At 37.2% G+C, this 14,916-nt stretch overlaps 1 pseudogene; it reads right to left on the reverse strand.

The window, feature by feature from the left end:
- Positions 1 to 8,941: 8,941 nt before the first annotated feature.
- LOC122316122 lies at positions 8,942 to 13,415 on the reverse strand (annotated as a pseudogene).
- Positions 13,416 to 14,916: the final 1,501 nt, after the last annotated feature.

The following is a 14,916-nucleotide window of genomic DNA, read 5'->3' on the forward strand; positions in this document are numbered from 1 at the left end:
ACAAAATACAATAACCAAAAGGAGGAAACAAATCCCGATACACGAGAAAGTGATCCCCGATCACTCCTCCAGCAGAGCCGCATCCTCAGGCTCTACTTCATCCGCTGCATCAAAATTTACAGTACTATAAAATGGTACTGCAGGGTATCGAATACCATGAGATTGCGAGTCTCAGCAAATAATAAACCAAACAGCCCAAGATATGAAAATACATTCATGCAACAACAAATATGCATGTATATGATGAAATATGCATGAGACCAAAAAATCATCATTTCCAAAAAATAATTATTTTCATACACACGCCAAAATCCCATTTGGCCCAAAAATCAAGTCCATTAAAAATACTATCGGCCATTTTCCCAGAAAATGGCCTGGTATAAAATCTAATTTTAAACCGTATGCACCATGATCTCCCATAGGGATCATCTACACACCCTATCTCACTTTGTCACAACATAGGTAACGACCATACATGTGATTTCGTAACCAGCGATGCCCAGTTCCTTGTCCAGCCCGTTCGTGGCCAAGCATCCTCTAGCTACCGCCAGCAGAGGGGCCACAAAGTCAGCATGAGAGCGTTACCATCCCATTTGACCCTTTTGTCGCCCAGCGACAACTCAGGGGATGTCACTTATTATATTATGCTCTCGAGTGACCAAATGAGTTCTACTAAGATAATGCCCCATCTCGGCTTGGGGTCATGATACACACGCACCCAAAAATCATTTTACACATTAAAATCAAGTTTTCATTTGTAACACATGAACATGCATGAACACAATGATAAATGCCAAGAAATCGAACACCACAAATAAAATATTCCACCATAATCCAATTTCATAAGCAACTCCATCCTCCAATCCAACTGACCCCCAAACTCCTCAGGCTCAACGTTCGGCAAAACCAACCAAATCACAAAAGATTGTTAGTATAAAATATATTTAAACCTCAAAAAGGTTCTTTAGAAAATTACTTACAGTGCTAAAAGCAAAATTTTGAAAGATCAAGCATCCAGTTTAATGCCAAAAGCGTGCTTGAAAATAAATCACCAAAAAATCACAATTTTTGGGACATTTCGAAATCAAGGAAATTTTCATGAAATAAAAGGGCTGATTTACTAGAATAAAAATCTAGAAGATAATGACTCAAAACAAAGCTTACGGCAAGAACACAATCAACAAGAAAGCCCAAAATGAAGCTCACGGTTTGGACTAGGCTTGCAACCCGGTCTGTTTCAAATGGGTTTTCACCTGACCCGACTCGAATAACTCCATTTAAGGCGCCAAACCGACTCATACCAACCCGAAGAAAATCAAATCGGGTCGAACCCATATGACCTGACCTTTAAAAACAACATTGTTTCCGTGCTTCCAGAAACGAGTTAATTCACTCACATAAAATGATTATTATTCTTTTATTGCTTCCAGAAATTGCCTCTAGAAATGACTTGGACTCTTGGGATTGAAGGAGATCTCGAGCCGAGAAGAGGCATCCCCAAGCTTTGACCTGCCCAGCACAAACTCTTCAATAAGAAAACTACAAACTACGAAACCCAGCAGCAACAATGGCGGCAGCACCCGAGCCTCTCGATTCAACCCCCAAAACACTCTTTAAACGGCGGTGTTTAGATCTGTAAGCTTCTTCGCTGGAAAATACCCTCTTCTCTGCATAGCAAACTCCCTCAGCTCTGATCTTGTATTTTCCTTTTTTGCATTTTGCTTTTTTGCGTTTTCCTTCTTTGAGTTTTGCTTTTTTGCGTTTTCCTTTTTTGCATTTTCTTCTTCTCTGCATAGCAAACCCAAATCTTTTTTCACTATTTTCTATTTCATTGCATTTTCCTTTTTGGAAATTTCTTTTCAGCATATCTCTATCCAATTTCATTGCGTTTTCCTTTTTGTGAATTTCTTTTTGCGAATTTCTTCTCTGCATTTCTCTAGCGTCCAGTTTCATGGCGTTTTCCTTTTTGTGGATTTCTTCTCTGCATATCCCAAGCGTCCAGTTTCATGGCATTTTCCTTTTTGTGAATTTCTTCTCTACGTATCATTGGCGTCCATGTTGGCCAGAAGGACGCGGAGCTGTCACCGGAGGGCTTGAGGCTGAATGGGCGACTACTGGCTAGGGTTTGAGGACTTAGTCGGACGGGTTGACACCAATTAACAAACCCGTTATTTTAGTCGGGTTGGATGCCCGCTCAAGTAATGACCCGATAAAAGCCGGATTGGTTCGGATCATCTTAATCGGATCCATCGGGTGTTCGGGTCACATGCACACCCCTGGTTTGGACAGAAACAGGGCACGGATTGGGCTAAAAACAGGGTACTAAAATGTGAGGAAGGAAAAGTGGGAATGGAGATAAAATGAGAACCAAGAAAACAAGAGTATGGGCGCACGGTTCTTCGGCCAAGAACAAAGCACAAATTCGGGAGTTATAGCAGGGCACTATTTGAGTCCAAAACAACCGAAAATCACAAGGTTTTACCACCAACTAGCACACAAAAAAAAAACCTAAAGGTAAAAGAGAGAAAAACAGAGCATGGAAGCTCGCAGATTTACCTGCACAAGATGAGAAAACAGATTAAATAAAATGCAAGGAATGAAAAGAGAAATGCATGGTCAGAAACAAAGAAACCAAAATCAAGAGCTGTGGCACAACACAAATTTTCAAAAGCAAAAGAAGAAAATGAGGAAAAGAAATGGAGAAGAGAAGGTTAAGTCTGTAGAAAACAAAAACTAGAAACCAAAACAACAAGATTAGAGTGCAAGAAATTACCTAATGAAAATGGAGAAAGGCAGCTGTGGTAAACTCTGGTTTTGTAGAAAGAAAGAAGGAAAACAAAAATGGAAAGGAGGGGAAGAAGAGGGAGCTGCGTGTGGCAAGAAAAATTTTAGAGGAAGGAGTAGGCAACGGCACAACAGGGAAAGAGGAGAAGAAATAAAGCCATAAGGGCTGTGGCCAAAATGACACCATTGGGGGAAATTAAAAGGGGCTGGGCTGGTGCGATGGGCTGGGCCCAAAAATGAAGGGGCTTGGCACGAAAAAAAGGGAAACCCACTAAAAAAACCCCAGTCCGAATATTAAAATCCAACAAGGTAAAAAGCTACAATAAAAATAAATAAAAGTCAAGTAAAAACACTACAACTCAATATAAATAAAAAATCATAATTAAAGCCTGACAATAAAATAATTTAGACTAGAGAGGAGTTTAAATGCAAAACAATAATTAATATCAAGAAAGCACATAAAATAAATTTCATAACTTATAAATCATAAAATAATCCAATGAGAAACACATTAAATTTAAAATAAGAGAACCGCTATTTATAATTATTTAAATAATCATTCAATAAAAATATACATAAATACTGGGTATCACATCCTCCCCCATTAAATCCTTGAAATTTGTAAGATCAAACATCAACACCAAGGCAGGATACAAGATATAACTCAGAACACATTTGACAGAAACATACCATCATTGATGCCCAAACGATTATGGATATTACTCTCTCATGTCTACTCCCTTAGGTGATTCCATCATACTCACATTAGTCTCTGAGTGGCACATCACGTCTAGTACTCCTAAGAGGCCATGTACTCCAAAATATCCATTTCCACAAAAACATTAATCCAACACCTAGTAAATTCCAATGATTCTTATTTTCATACAACAAACTCTGCTAACCTCAATCAACTCCTATGCTAAAATTTCCAAACCTTCATTGTATTCTGCAAGTTGGTAACCTATTAGCCACTTCTAAAATTAACTATCAGTAAGCATAATTAGTACAACTGAATGATTAATCTTCAATGGCAAGTATCGTCTCAAAATTTCAAGTCACCACTAATTGCTCAAGATTGGCACAAATTTTGAACCCCTAACTATATCACAAAATATCATGCTTTCGTGTGCACTCTGATAACTCATCAAAATGCATAAAATTAGGTTCTCATAAATTAACACCATCGAGTATAAGCTAGCTCAACACATACTAACAAGAAAACCCTTACCACATTTTGGTAAAAATACTATGCCCCTCAAAACCATAAATTTTCACACCCATTCCTCAGTTAGCTCTCAATGCCTTAGTCAAAATCAATGTTCTACCAAATACATCCATAATCATTGCTAGAAAACCAGTATCAAACAATCTTAGCATCTTGAATTGAAAAGAAGTAACATACATCTAAGATAAAGAATATATCCTAAAAGGCTCAAATTCATCCTGGTCAACAAATAAGAGCACCTATAAACATCTACCCGACAACCTATATAAAGAGAATGTGTGATATCACATATGATAAGGATAAAGGTAGGTGGCGAAAGCACATTAAACTTATCCCCGCAACACTTATGTACACACAGTCATCCTCCACCAATCAAAAACTACTCTAGCACAGCCTAACACCTCCTATGACCTCCCTTGTAAGCCACGGAACACCTTTATCTCTCCACACAAAATAGAGCAAGCCGCAATTTTTCCTCTTTTCTCATATGTGAACCACCAGTGCACCCTTTGCCTATCTCCTACACTTCTAGCCCCTCGATTCTGAGCACCTCGATCATCTCAAGATAGTGGCATCTCGCTCTCAGATCTGATCAAATACCGCACAGAGGTAAGTGGTTCTTTGATAATTGTTGATGAAATTATGAAATTGAAAATTATTATTGACGGAATCCGATCAACTAACAGTGACTAATCTAGAATATGATTGTTGATGGAATTGTGAAATTATGTTCTGTGTCACATTGAAGTGATGAGCTTTTGTGCAACTTGTAATGTGTCTATGTTTCATTTGAAGTGATGGGACATTTGTGTAGTTGGGATGTGTGTTGTGTGAATTGATGAGATTATTGTATAGTTTGTGATGTGGTTGTGCGCCATGTGAAGTGATGGGACATTTGCGTTGTTGGTATGTGTGTTGTATGAAGTGATGGGATTATTGTATAGTTTGTAATTTGACATTGTGTCATGTAAAGTGATGAGACATTTGTTTAATTGTGATGTGTTCGTGTGCCGAGTGAAGTATTGGGATGAGTTATATAGTTTTGTAACATGTAGTATGGAGAGCTTATTTTATTATTTGCGGTTTGTAGTGTTTTATATCTTAAATGTCATTGTTTAGTTGCAATGGGACGTTGGAAATCCCCATTATAACATGGGCTTACAACTTGGGAATTGGTATTGGAAATCCCCTCCCTTGCACTAAATTACAACATATGAATGCTTGTTGGAAAAATTTTCAAGTGCACTGTCTTCATCATATAGTTATATCTTGAATATTTATCATTGGCATGTTTCAAATCTATAACTATTTGCTAATCTCTTACTATCAAATTGTGACTTATCAGTGTATATTGAAATTTGTAAAATTGTTGAGTTTTTGTGTCAATGGACTTTTTTTGGGTGTGCATGTATCACAACCTCAATTCGAGATATGACATTATTTTGGTAGAGTTCCTTTGATTACTCAAGAGTGCTTACAACTGAGTGACATTCCTTGGGTTATTGCTAAGTGAGACGATAGTGCTTTTGGGACAACATTATTCCCTCTTTGCTAGTGGAGGTTAGAGGATGGTTGGCCCCAAATGTGCTAAACTTGTTGCCCAGACGACGAACACAAGAGGAGGGTGAATTGGATTGTATTTAAGAATTAAAAATTATAAATCAAATATACAATATAAAATATAAACAAAATATGAAGTAGCAATAAATATAAAGAGTAAGGGTAAGAGAGAAGCAAACTCAGTATCTTAACGAGGTTCAACGTCATTGCCTACGTTCTCGCCTCAAGCTACCCCTTGAGGATTACCAAATTTACTATTCAACCTCCTTTAGGTGGAAATAGAAACCTATTACACCTTTGAATAATACCACTACAAATAATTCGTGTAGAACACCCTCAACACTTGCAATCACCTTACACGTGGTGATTCAACTATTCCCAGTGTTGAACACTTTCTACACGCACAAGGTTTATATACACCCCTTTACTGATACAAGAGCTGATAGTGTGTAGGTTATCAGAGAACACTCCTCAATAAGTGAAATAAGAACAATAAAACACAAACTATATCTCTCTCAAAATGAACAAGGGTTGATACTCAATGCTTAGAAAAAAGAGATTGAAAGTTTTGAATGAATGTTGCAAAACTTGCAATGATATGCGTATGCTCTTGTTGTTATAAATTTGAAGATCTCAATTGAACTATTTATAGGCATATGAAACTTCATATTCAAATTTGAAAAGATTCACATGTCAAAGATAACATCATTTACTTTTCAAAAAATTCAAATAAAAGTTTCTTCTTTTTCAATTGTTAAAAACAACATCATTCACTTTTCAAGAAATTAAAACATAATCTTTTTATTTTTCACATATGAAAAAAGAAGTATTAATTACTTTTCAAATTTTTCGAACAAAATCATCTACCTTTTGCATAAGTCAAAAAGAGTATCAATCACTTTAGAAAATATTCAAATAAAATATGTACACGTGAAGGATGACAATCAATCATCTTTAATATTTTCAAAATCTAAACTTTTAATCATGTCATGCACATATGAAAGATGACAATCAATCATCTTTCAAATTTTTAAATTTAATTTTCAAAATATTCATGCACGTGTGGAAAATGTATTTTAATTCTTTATAATAAAATATTAATTTTGAGTCTTAATTGTAATTTCAAATTTTTCAAGAGATGTACAACATTACTCTATGAGTTTTAATGTGAGCTTGTTCCCTCTTGCTCAAACTTGGTTCCTTGATGTGTTTGACTCCATTGTGTAGACAACTTGAGTTTGAGACTGCTTTATTTTTTGAATTCGTTTGTTATCATCAAATCCATGTGTAGATATATAATTATATAAAACTTGAAACCTTTGATTTAACAAACATGAATATGGATATCGCTTGTTATGAAATCTTATGAACGATTGTTACCCATGGTGTGGTGAAGGGAGCTAGAGTGTATGGATGGTCCATATACAGGAGACCATGGTGCGCACATTAAGAAAATGAATATTTTGATTTTATGTGGGGTATGTGAGTATCATGACCCTAAGCCAAAATGTGACATTATTTCGGTGAAACTCATTTGGTCACTTGGGAGCCTGTAAAACCGAGTGACATCTCTTAGGTTATCACTGGGACACAATGGGCTCAAGCGAGACATAACTCTCTCAAGTTGTTGACGTTGTCTCTCTGTTGGTAGAGGTTAGAATATGTTTAGCCACGAACATGTCAGGCATAAAATTAGGCATTGCTTGTTATGAAGTTCCACGAGCAGGTGGTCTATTTAGGAGAGACCACTGTGCATAACCTAATAAAATAGTTAGTTTCAAAGTAAAATGAGATTTTATTTTTATTTTTATTTTTATTCTTTTGTGTAATGACTTGCGTTAAAGTTTTGGTAAATATTTGAGTATGTTTAAATGTAAAATGTTATATATTATATTTGCATAATTTTCTTTTACACTTGCTTGCATTTTTTTGCATTAGACCTAGGGTACATTTGGGTAATGAGATAAGAAATTCTCAAAATTACTCACAATTTCCTTTTGAATTCAAACTTTCAACTTTTTTATTTAATAATTCCATAATCATTACAAATTTTAAAAATTTCAAAAGAAAAACACAAAAATCAATACGCCTTTTACAAACTTCAAAACAAAAATAATATTAAAAAAATTTATAATATTTTTATTTCACGTTTTCTTACTCATTTCCTAAAACCCAATAACACATCTTAATCCAAACCATTTTATTACTATTCATAGATCATTTTACTACTATTTACATAAAAGTATTAGGTATTCTAGAGTAGGAATGGTATGGTACTCCAATCCCATTATTACATGTTATATTGTTAAAAAAATTTATTTAAACACCAATTTTAATTGTCATATATCTTACAATAGGATGAGAATACCATTTATCTATATTTCAAGCATATCTAATAATTATTTTGCTGCCACTACAAGAAATCTGGTCTATTCCGACGATTTTTAATTGCCTCAAATAATTTCGTTGGCAAAGGTGACCTTTTGGATTGGTTCATTTTGAGTTTTAAAATCAAAATCAACCAATCCATCACTAGGTCCATTAATCGGACTATTGCAGCGATGGTTAATTGCTGGGAAAAAAAGTTTTATTGGCAATGCTCAAGACTACGTCACTTTTGTGTGGGGCGCGAAATCTCAAAATACTTTTATTTTTCCCCTGCCCCCCCCCCCCAACCAAAAACCTACATTTGGCCCCTTCCCAGCGTTTGTGCACAGCGTCACCTCCTCTGTCTTCAGCCATACCTGCATTTACTTGATTTATTTTACCAAGTAAATTTGCTATTTGGTACCCTCACAGAGTTCTATACTGACAAGCATGGAGAAGTAAGAATGGGAACAATCTATAGAGATTTAGAAAATGAGAAAGTGACAGAGTGTAGTATCAAAGATAGAGGTTAGACTAAGAAAGCTTAAGGAATAAAAATAAAATGTAGAGTGAGAATTGGAGAAAAAAGAAAATAAAGGCCAAATGAACATAGATTTATTGATTTTCTTCTAAATTGTATAGTCATATAGTAGAGATAATTGGTCATGAAAATCTCAACTTGAACTGTTCTTGTTCAATGCTAGCTTCATTGTCCAGTTTTTTGTTTGTCTTTCAAAAAAATGAACCTTCATGTCTTTGTGAATTAACTCACTTGCTTTAGTAATGGTTAGCCATTTCACTCTTCTATTAAGTATTAGATAGCACAGATGTTCTGACCTCATGCAAAAGAGAAGAGTTTATGATCAGCGAGGTGATATGGCCATTCAAGCTTAGGTTGAGTAGTAATAACAAGAGTTATATATCTTCATGTTCGTCACCTTTCTCTTGAACAAAGATGATATGTAGAACTGTGGGTGCCAATGTAGAACTTGGTAGCAATCATGATCATTCATTTTTTATCAAGGAAACAATCACATTGAAAAATCAAGTGTTCTCTTTAGAAATCCGATTGGAAAGAATTTTCCTATACCTTCTGAAAACCGCCTCAATGATTGCATCTCCAAAGTGACTAACAAGTAAGGGTTCGGCCACAACTTTCATACACTTTGCAACATTATAATTGCCATCACAAAACTGATCATCAGATGAGTTTATTTTACTTGTATTATTAACTCTCCAATTCACTTCAAATACCTCCAGGTAATCAATGAAGAAGCATCCTTCTTTTGAAACTTCGAATTTCACTTTTGATGGAGATGGTGTGTACTGAGGAATGTTGGAAGAATCCATTTTTTCTTCTTCTATGAGTCCCTGTAAGGATTGTAGATAATTAAACATAGGTTTAAGTTGGGAAGCTTTAATATCTTTCCTTCTTAGCTACTAATAGGGAATTGCTATATGAAAATTTTCTGTACTATTTATACGTAAAAAATAAAAAACAAAAAAGTTTCTATAGTTTAGTACCTTGGAGACCATTCATAATTGAGTACAATGGCCAAAAGTTCCCATATGTAACAACACTCTTTGCCTTATGGATCTTCACTTCTTCACAAAAATGTTAAAACCATTCGTTTGCCTAGCACCAACTCTTCTGCACGACACTTCAAAAACATTGAGAAATCTCTTTGAAACTGTGCATGGTAAGCCCTTAGTATGCTTGGCGGGCTGGTTTTTGCTATGTAAATGTTCGCTTTATTGCTCTCCACTTGCTCAAGAACCTAGTTAAAAGTAACATCACTTCTGAAGTGAGTAAGATAGACACACTTTGTTGCAATAAATTTATTTCATTGTGATTCAACTTCATTTGGTGTTTGCAAAAGTATCCATGATGAAAGACTTTGTGGACTTCTCCATCCCTAGTTCCTTAAAAAATATAATTCTTTTACTTGTTTATTTGCTTATAATCAATTAACTGAATGCAGAGGTTATTCTTCATCTGTAGAAATTGGGGACCTCTATGATATATCCTTAAGCATAAAAAAGTGGAATCCCATGTAAAATTGTTGGATTCGTCTATTTTATCTTTCAAATTTCCATGCACCGAACTTAGACATGATATGACTATGCATATATTTCTTTTAATAAATCTACGTACATACGTATATAATCCTCAATTTTGAAGTCCAAAAAACTTGCGGATTCCTTTCACAGCTCAAATTGGAAACTAGGCTAGTTTCATATATACATAGAAGGAAAATGCTTCTTCACCCGATGATGGGTCTGGATTCTTTTTTTTTTTTACTTAATAATTAAGTAAGCATTTTTAAATGATGCTGTTATTTTTTTAAAAATATCTAAAGAGGTTAAAAAAATGCATGAAAAAAAGAAGAGAGAATTGGCCTTATCTGTGGGCAGTGTCGGGATCCACTCTCGGTGGCCCTAGCAATATCCATACATAAAATTCAAGATATTACAATGAGAACTTGTTTTGGTAGTGTGTATGTATACACATATATATACACATATACATATACATATACATACATACATACATACATATAGATATATGTGTGTATATATTCCTGTATTGGTTTTATATATGTGCACTTTCATCCATCCTGCATCATCTGGTATGGGAGGAGTACTAGATGTTCCAATCTTTTATACAAAAAGGTAATTACCATAGATAGCCATTGGAGGCTATAAGAAGAATGGACAAAATGCAGAGTTTTGCTTGGGAAAAGCCTGTCGTAGAAAGAACCAGGAACTCCTGTAAAGAAGCATGGACTTGCACTAGCCCCCAATTGATTGCTCATTTTTTTCTGGAAGCTTGGCGATGACTTGAAAATGGTATTGAAGTCGTTTCCCGGAAGGTCGTTCAAGAAAACTTGATATTCAGGTGATTGATCATGCCTTGATTCTCTGCGAAGCTGATCCACTACCTTGATAAGTTCAGAAACTATGAACAAAGTGTTTGGTCCGGAAGAACAACCCAAGTGTGCGATGACTAGGCTCTTTGGCAACGTGCTGGAGTAGAGTTGGGTTATGGCATCCTCTGTGATGGGCTTGGTCATAGTTATGACCTTTCACTGTCCAAAGTCAAAAGAATGAACTTGAATTATGAGTTCTTCTACAAATATAATCCACAGTGTGGGCACATACATAAAGTGTGAAACTAACTGATCAATATCAATGATTTTCAGTCGATGGGAACTTTTACTAGCTAGTAAGAGTATTGCAGTCGATGATGAGCAAGATCCCTAACTTCGAATGAAATTGTACCGTAATATCTCCTCTTCTATGCAAATATGCATGTGTGTGTGTGTGTGTGTGTGTGTGTGTGTGTGTGTGTGTGTGTGTGTGTGTGTGTGATCTATATGTGTCTGTGTGTATATATATATATATTTATGTTTGTATATCATAAGAAATTTAATGGGCCAGACACAATTGGAGAGTTTGATAGGTACAAGCACCAAAGTTCTCTCCTCACGGTGCAGAGAGACCAAAACTCAATTCACGGTATTGAGAAGACCACAGTTTTATTGATAACTTTTGGCATAAAAAACTATTGCCCATTTCCATGGTTGGTTATAAACCGATTACATCAAAAGGAAACAATGGTTGAATAAAGAAACAATACCAACAAAGAAAGAAAACGATCTTAACGTAAGGAAAGAGGAATAAAATAACATCCCTGCATGGAAAGAAATATTGGAGATTCAGCTTGCCAATTCAAGCTACATAGTCAGCCAGCTGCATGTTCAGTTTAGTAGCCCTCGTGCTCCTATGTGGCTTGGCTTTATGCGTAATCGTATCATTTGCCCCCCCTGCGAGACGAACCTTGTCCTCAAGGTTGAAAGTAGGAAACTACTCCTTAATAGTCGAAAGTGGTTCCCAGGTGACGTCTTCGGCAGGTAAAATATTCCAAGAGTAGTCCGAAGATGACATAAATGATCCAGCCAAGTTTTACTGTAAATCAAAATATCATCAAAGAATACAAAAATAAAATGACGTAAATGGACCTTAAAAATTGAATTCATGGCGGCTTGAAAAGTCGAGGGCGCATTGCAAAGCCCAAATGGCATCACCAAATATTCAAAGTGACCATGGTTGGTGCAGAAAGCCGTTTTATGGACATCATCAGGATGAACCCGAATTTGATGGTAGCCCGCCCGGAGATCTAGTTTAGAAAAATAAGTCGCGCCAAATAACTCATCTAGCATATCCTCAATAGTGGGAATTGGAAAACGGTCCTTGATAGTCGCCTAATTCACTGCTCGGTAGTCAGTGCAAAAGCGCCAAGTACCATCTTTCTTCTTAACCAACAGGACGGGGGACAAAAAGGGGCTAGTGCTAGGATGGATCAAGCCCGTAGATTGCATCTCCTCCACTTGGCGTTCAATTTCATTTTTCTGAAAGTGGGCATACCAATATCGTGCTACATTGATGGGCGCGGCTTCATTTTTCAGCAAGATGCGATGGTCAAACGTTCACGAGGGTGGCAATTCCTGTTGCAATAAAATAGCCTGAATTTCTGGATTCAAATTTGGAGTGGAATCCACTGGGAGTGCTGGCTCACTCTCAATCGCAGCCAAGCAAAATAGCTTAGTGCCATGCTTCCATTCCAGCAGTAATGCATCAACGTCTACAACCAAAGAGGGACCCATGGGTTCAGCCTGAATTACAAATTTTCGATTACCAATAACAAATTCCATAGAGCGATGGGCATAATCATGTACTACACAACCCAATCCTTCAAGCCACTGATAGCCTAGAACAAGGTCCAAGCCCCGAATTGGTAAGGCAAATAACGTCGTCTTGAAGAAAAATCCTTGAATGCAAATAGGTACCTTCTCATACTTAGCTTGACAGGCGAGTTTCTCCCCACTAGCAACTCGAACGGAGTGATAGGTGTAACTGCGAGATTCAATTGATTAACCATTGTTTGGTTAATAAAGTTATGGCTAGATCCTCTGTCGATCAGTGCATTAATTTCCTGCCGGTTGACCAGAGCACGTACCCACATAATACTATTGCCAAGACTCCCTGACAATGCATGGAGTGAAATAAGTGGGTTTGTTGGTGTATCCGTAGGCGACAATTCTTCCTCATCATCCTTTTTTACGTCAAGTGGACTTTCAGCTTCAATGAAACTGGACTGAGCTTGACAACGATGTCCTGGAACAAATTTCTCGTCACAGTTAAAACAGAGGTTTTTTTCACGTCGAAGTTGCATCTCGTGAAATGATAAACTTTTCATTGCATTAATGGGTGCAGGCTTGGCAGTGAGTAGCGGAGTAGTGGAGTTGGTGGGAACAACAGTGCCAACATGGCGAGTGTTGGAGGAAACACTGCCAGATGGCTTGCGGGCCCTTTGTAGCTTCTCATCCTGGCGTTTGGCTAGGTCTATAACATTCTTCAGTCCCTTAGGTCGAAACATAAGAACCTCAATTGCAATGTCTTCCTTTAATCCTCCCATAAAAGCACCTAATAATGCTTTCTTTGGCCAGCCAGTCTCTCAAATTCCTGTTGATACTCCCGAAAAGCGCCCCTCTATTTAATCTTGCTAAGCACCTTGTCATAGTCTTCGAAATCCATCGGTCCAAAACGGCACAAGATACCCTTCTCAAATTTGTGCCAGGAGATGGTCTTCCCATCATGGGAACGGTTATACCATGGCCACCATTGGTTGGCTTCGCCCTCGAGATGGTAGGCAGCGAGCGTCACCTTCTTCTTGCCCTGAATTTCCGGAGTAGCAAAATATTGTTTAACACGATCAAGCCAAACCGTTGGATCTTCACTTACAAAATGAGGGAAGTTGAGCTTTACGCGAGAATGCATGTGCAAAGTCTTGTCCGTAGCTGTGGTGCGACCCTCATCAGTTTCCATAGTAGACGCTTGAGAGGAATGAGAGCCATCGTTCTCGCTTTCAGCAGACGCATCCGTGCCGGAACTCCTGGAACTGGTAGAACGTGGTGATGATGGTGGACTATCCTTGGGCAGATGTCGTTTCGAAGCCTTGCGGCGATGATCCGAATCCCGACTAGAAGAGCGGGAGGCCAACTCTTGAAGAAGAGTTGGGTGGTCACACTCGCCCCCTGCATAGCTTGCATACCGCGGCACAATTCCCACATAGCTCCTTCGAGTTGCTCAAAGCGAACCTTATTAGTCTTTGCGGGATCAGCCATGGATAGCGGGAAGGGGAAATCGACCGGCTCTTGATACCAATTGATAGGTACAAGCACCAAAGTTCTCTACTCACGGTGCAGAGAGACCAATACTCAATTCCCGGTATTGAGAAGACCACGGTTTTATTGATAACTTCTGGCATAAAAAACTATTGCCCATTTCCATGGTTGGTTATAAACCGATTACATCAAAAGGAAACAATGGTTGAATAAAGTAACAATACCAACAAAGAAAGAAAATGATCTTAACGTAAGGAAAGAGGAATAAAATATTGGAGATTCAGCTTGCCAATTCAAGCTACGTAGTTGGCCAGTTGCACGTTCGGTTTAGTAGCCCTCATGTTCCTACGTGGTGTGGCTTCATGCGTAATCGTATCAGAGTCATCTATTATGACCAGTTGGATGCACGAAGCTTGTACTTAAATGTTAGTGGCATGCAAAGGCCGGTTGCTGAGTTCACCTGAACCAGGGAGTTATTTGCATAACTTGTGTCTTCCATTCCTCCGTTCATGTGCAGCTGCAGCAACACTTCGATAACTTCCATCTCTCTACCTCTCTTTGCTTGCAGTACTAACTCTGAGTTTGTGGGGATTATATTAAGGGAGAGGTACCCTATTTATAGTTACACCAACCATTTTAAATAATAATAGTAATTATATAGTCCTAAAGTTTGCAAGCTCAATGTATTTTATTTGAAAAAAAGTGAAACCTCAAATCATTACACACTTTTTTTTTTTTTTAAATAAATATGCAAAACATGAACATATACTTACAACTATGCAAACCATTTTC

Source organism: Carya illinoinensis, chromosome 7 (assembly GCF_018687715.1).
Source record: "Carya illinoinensis cultivar Pawnee chromosome 7, C.illinoinensisPawnee_v1, whole genome shotgun sequence".
NCBI classification, from domain to species: domain Eukaryota; kingdom Viridiplantae; phylum Streptophyta; class Magnoliopsida; order Fagales; family Juglandaceae; genus Carya; species Carya illinoinensis.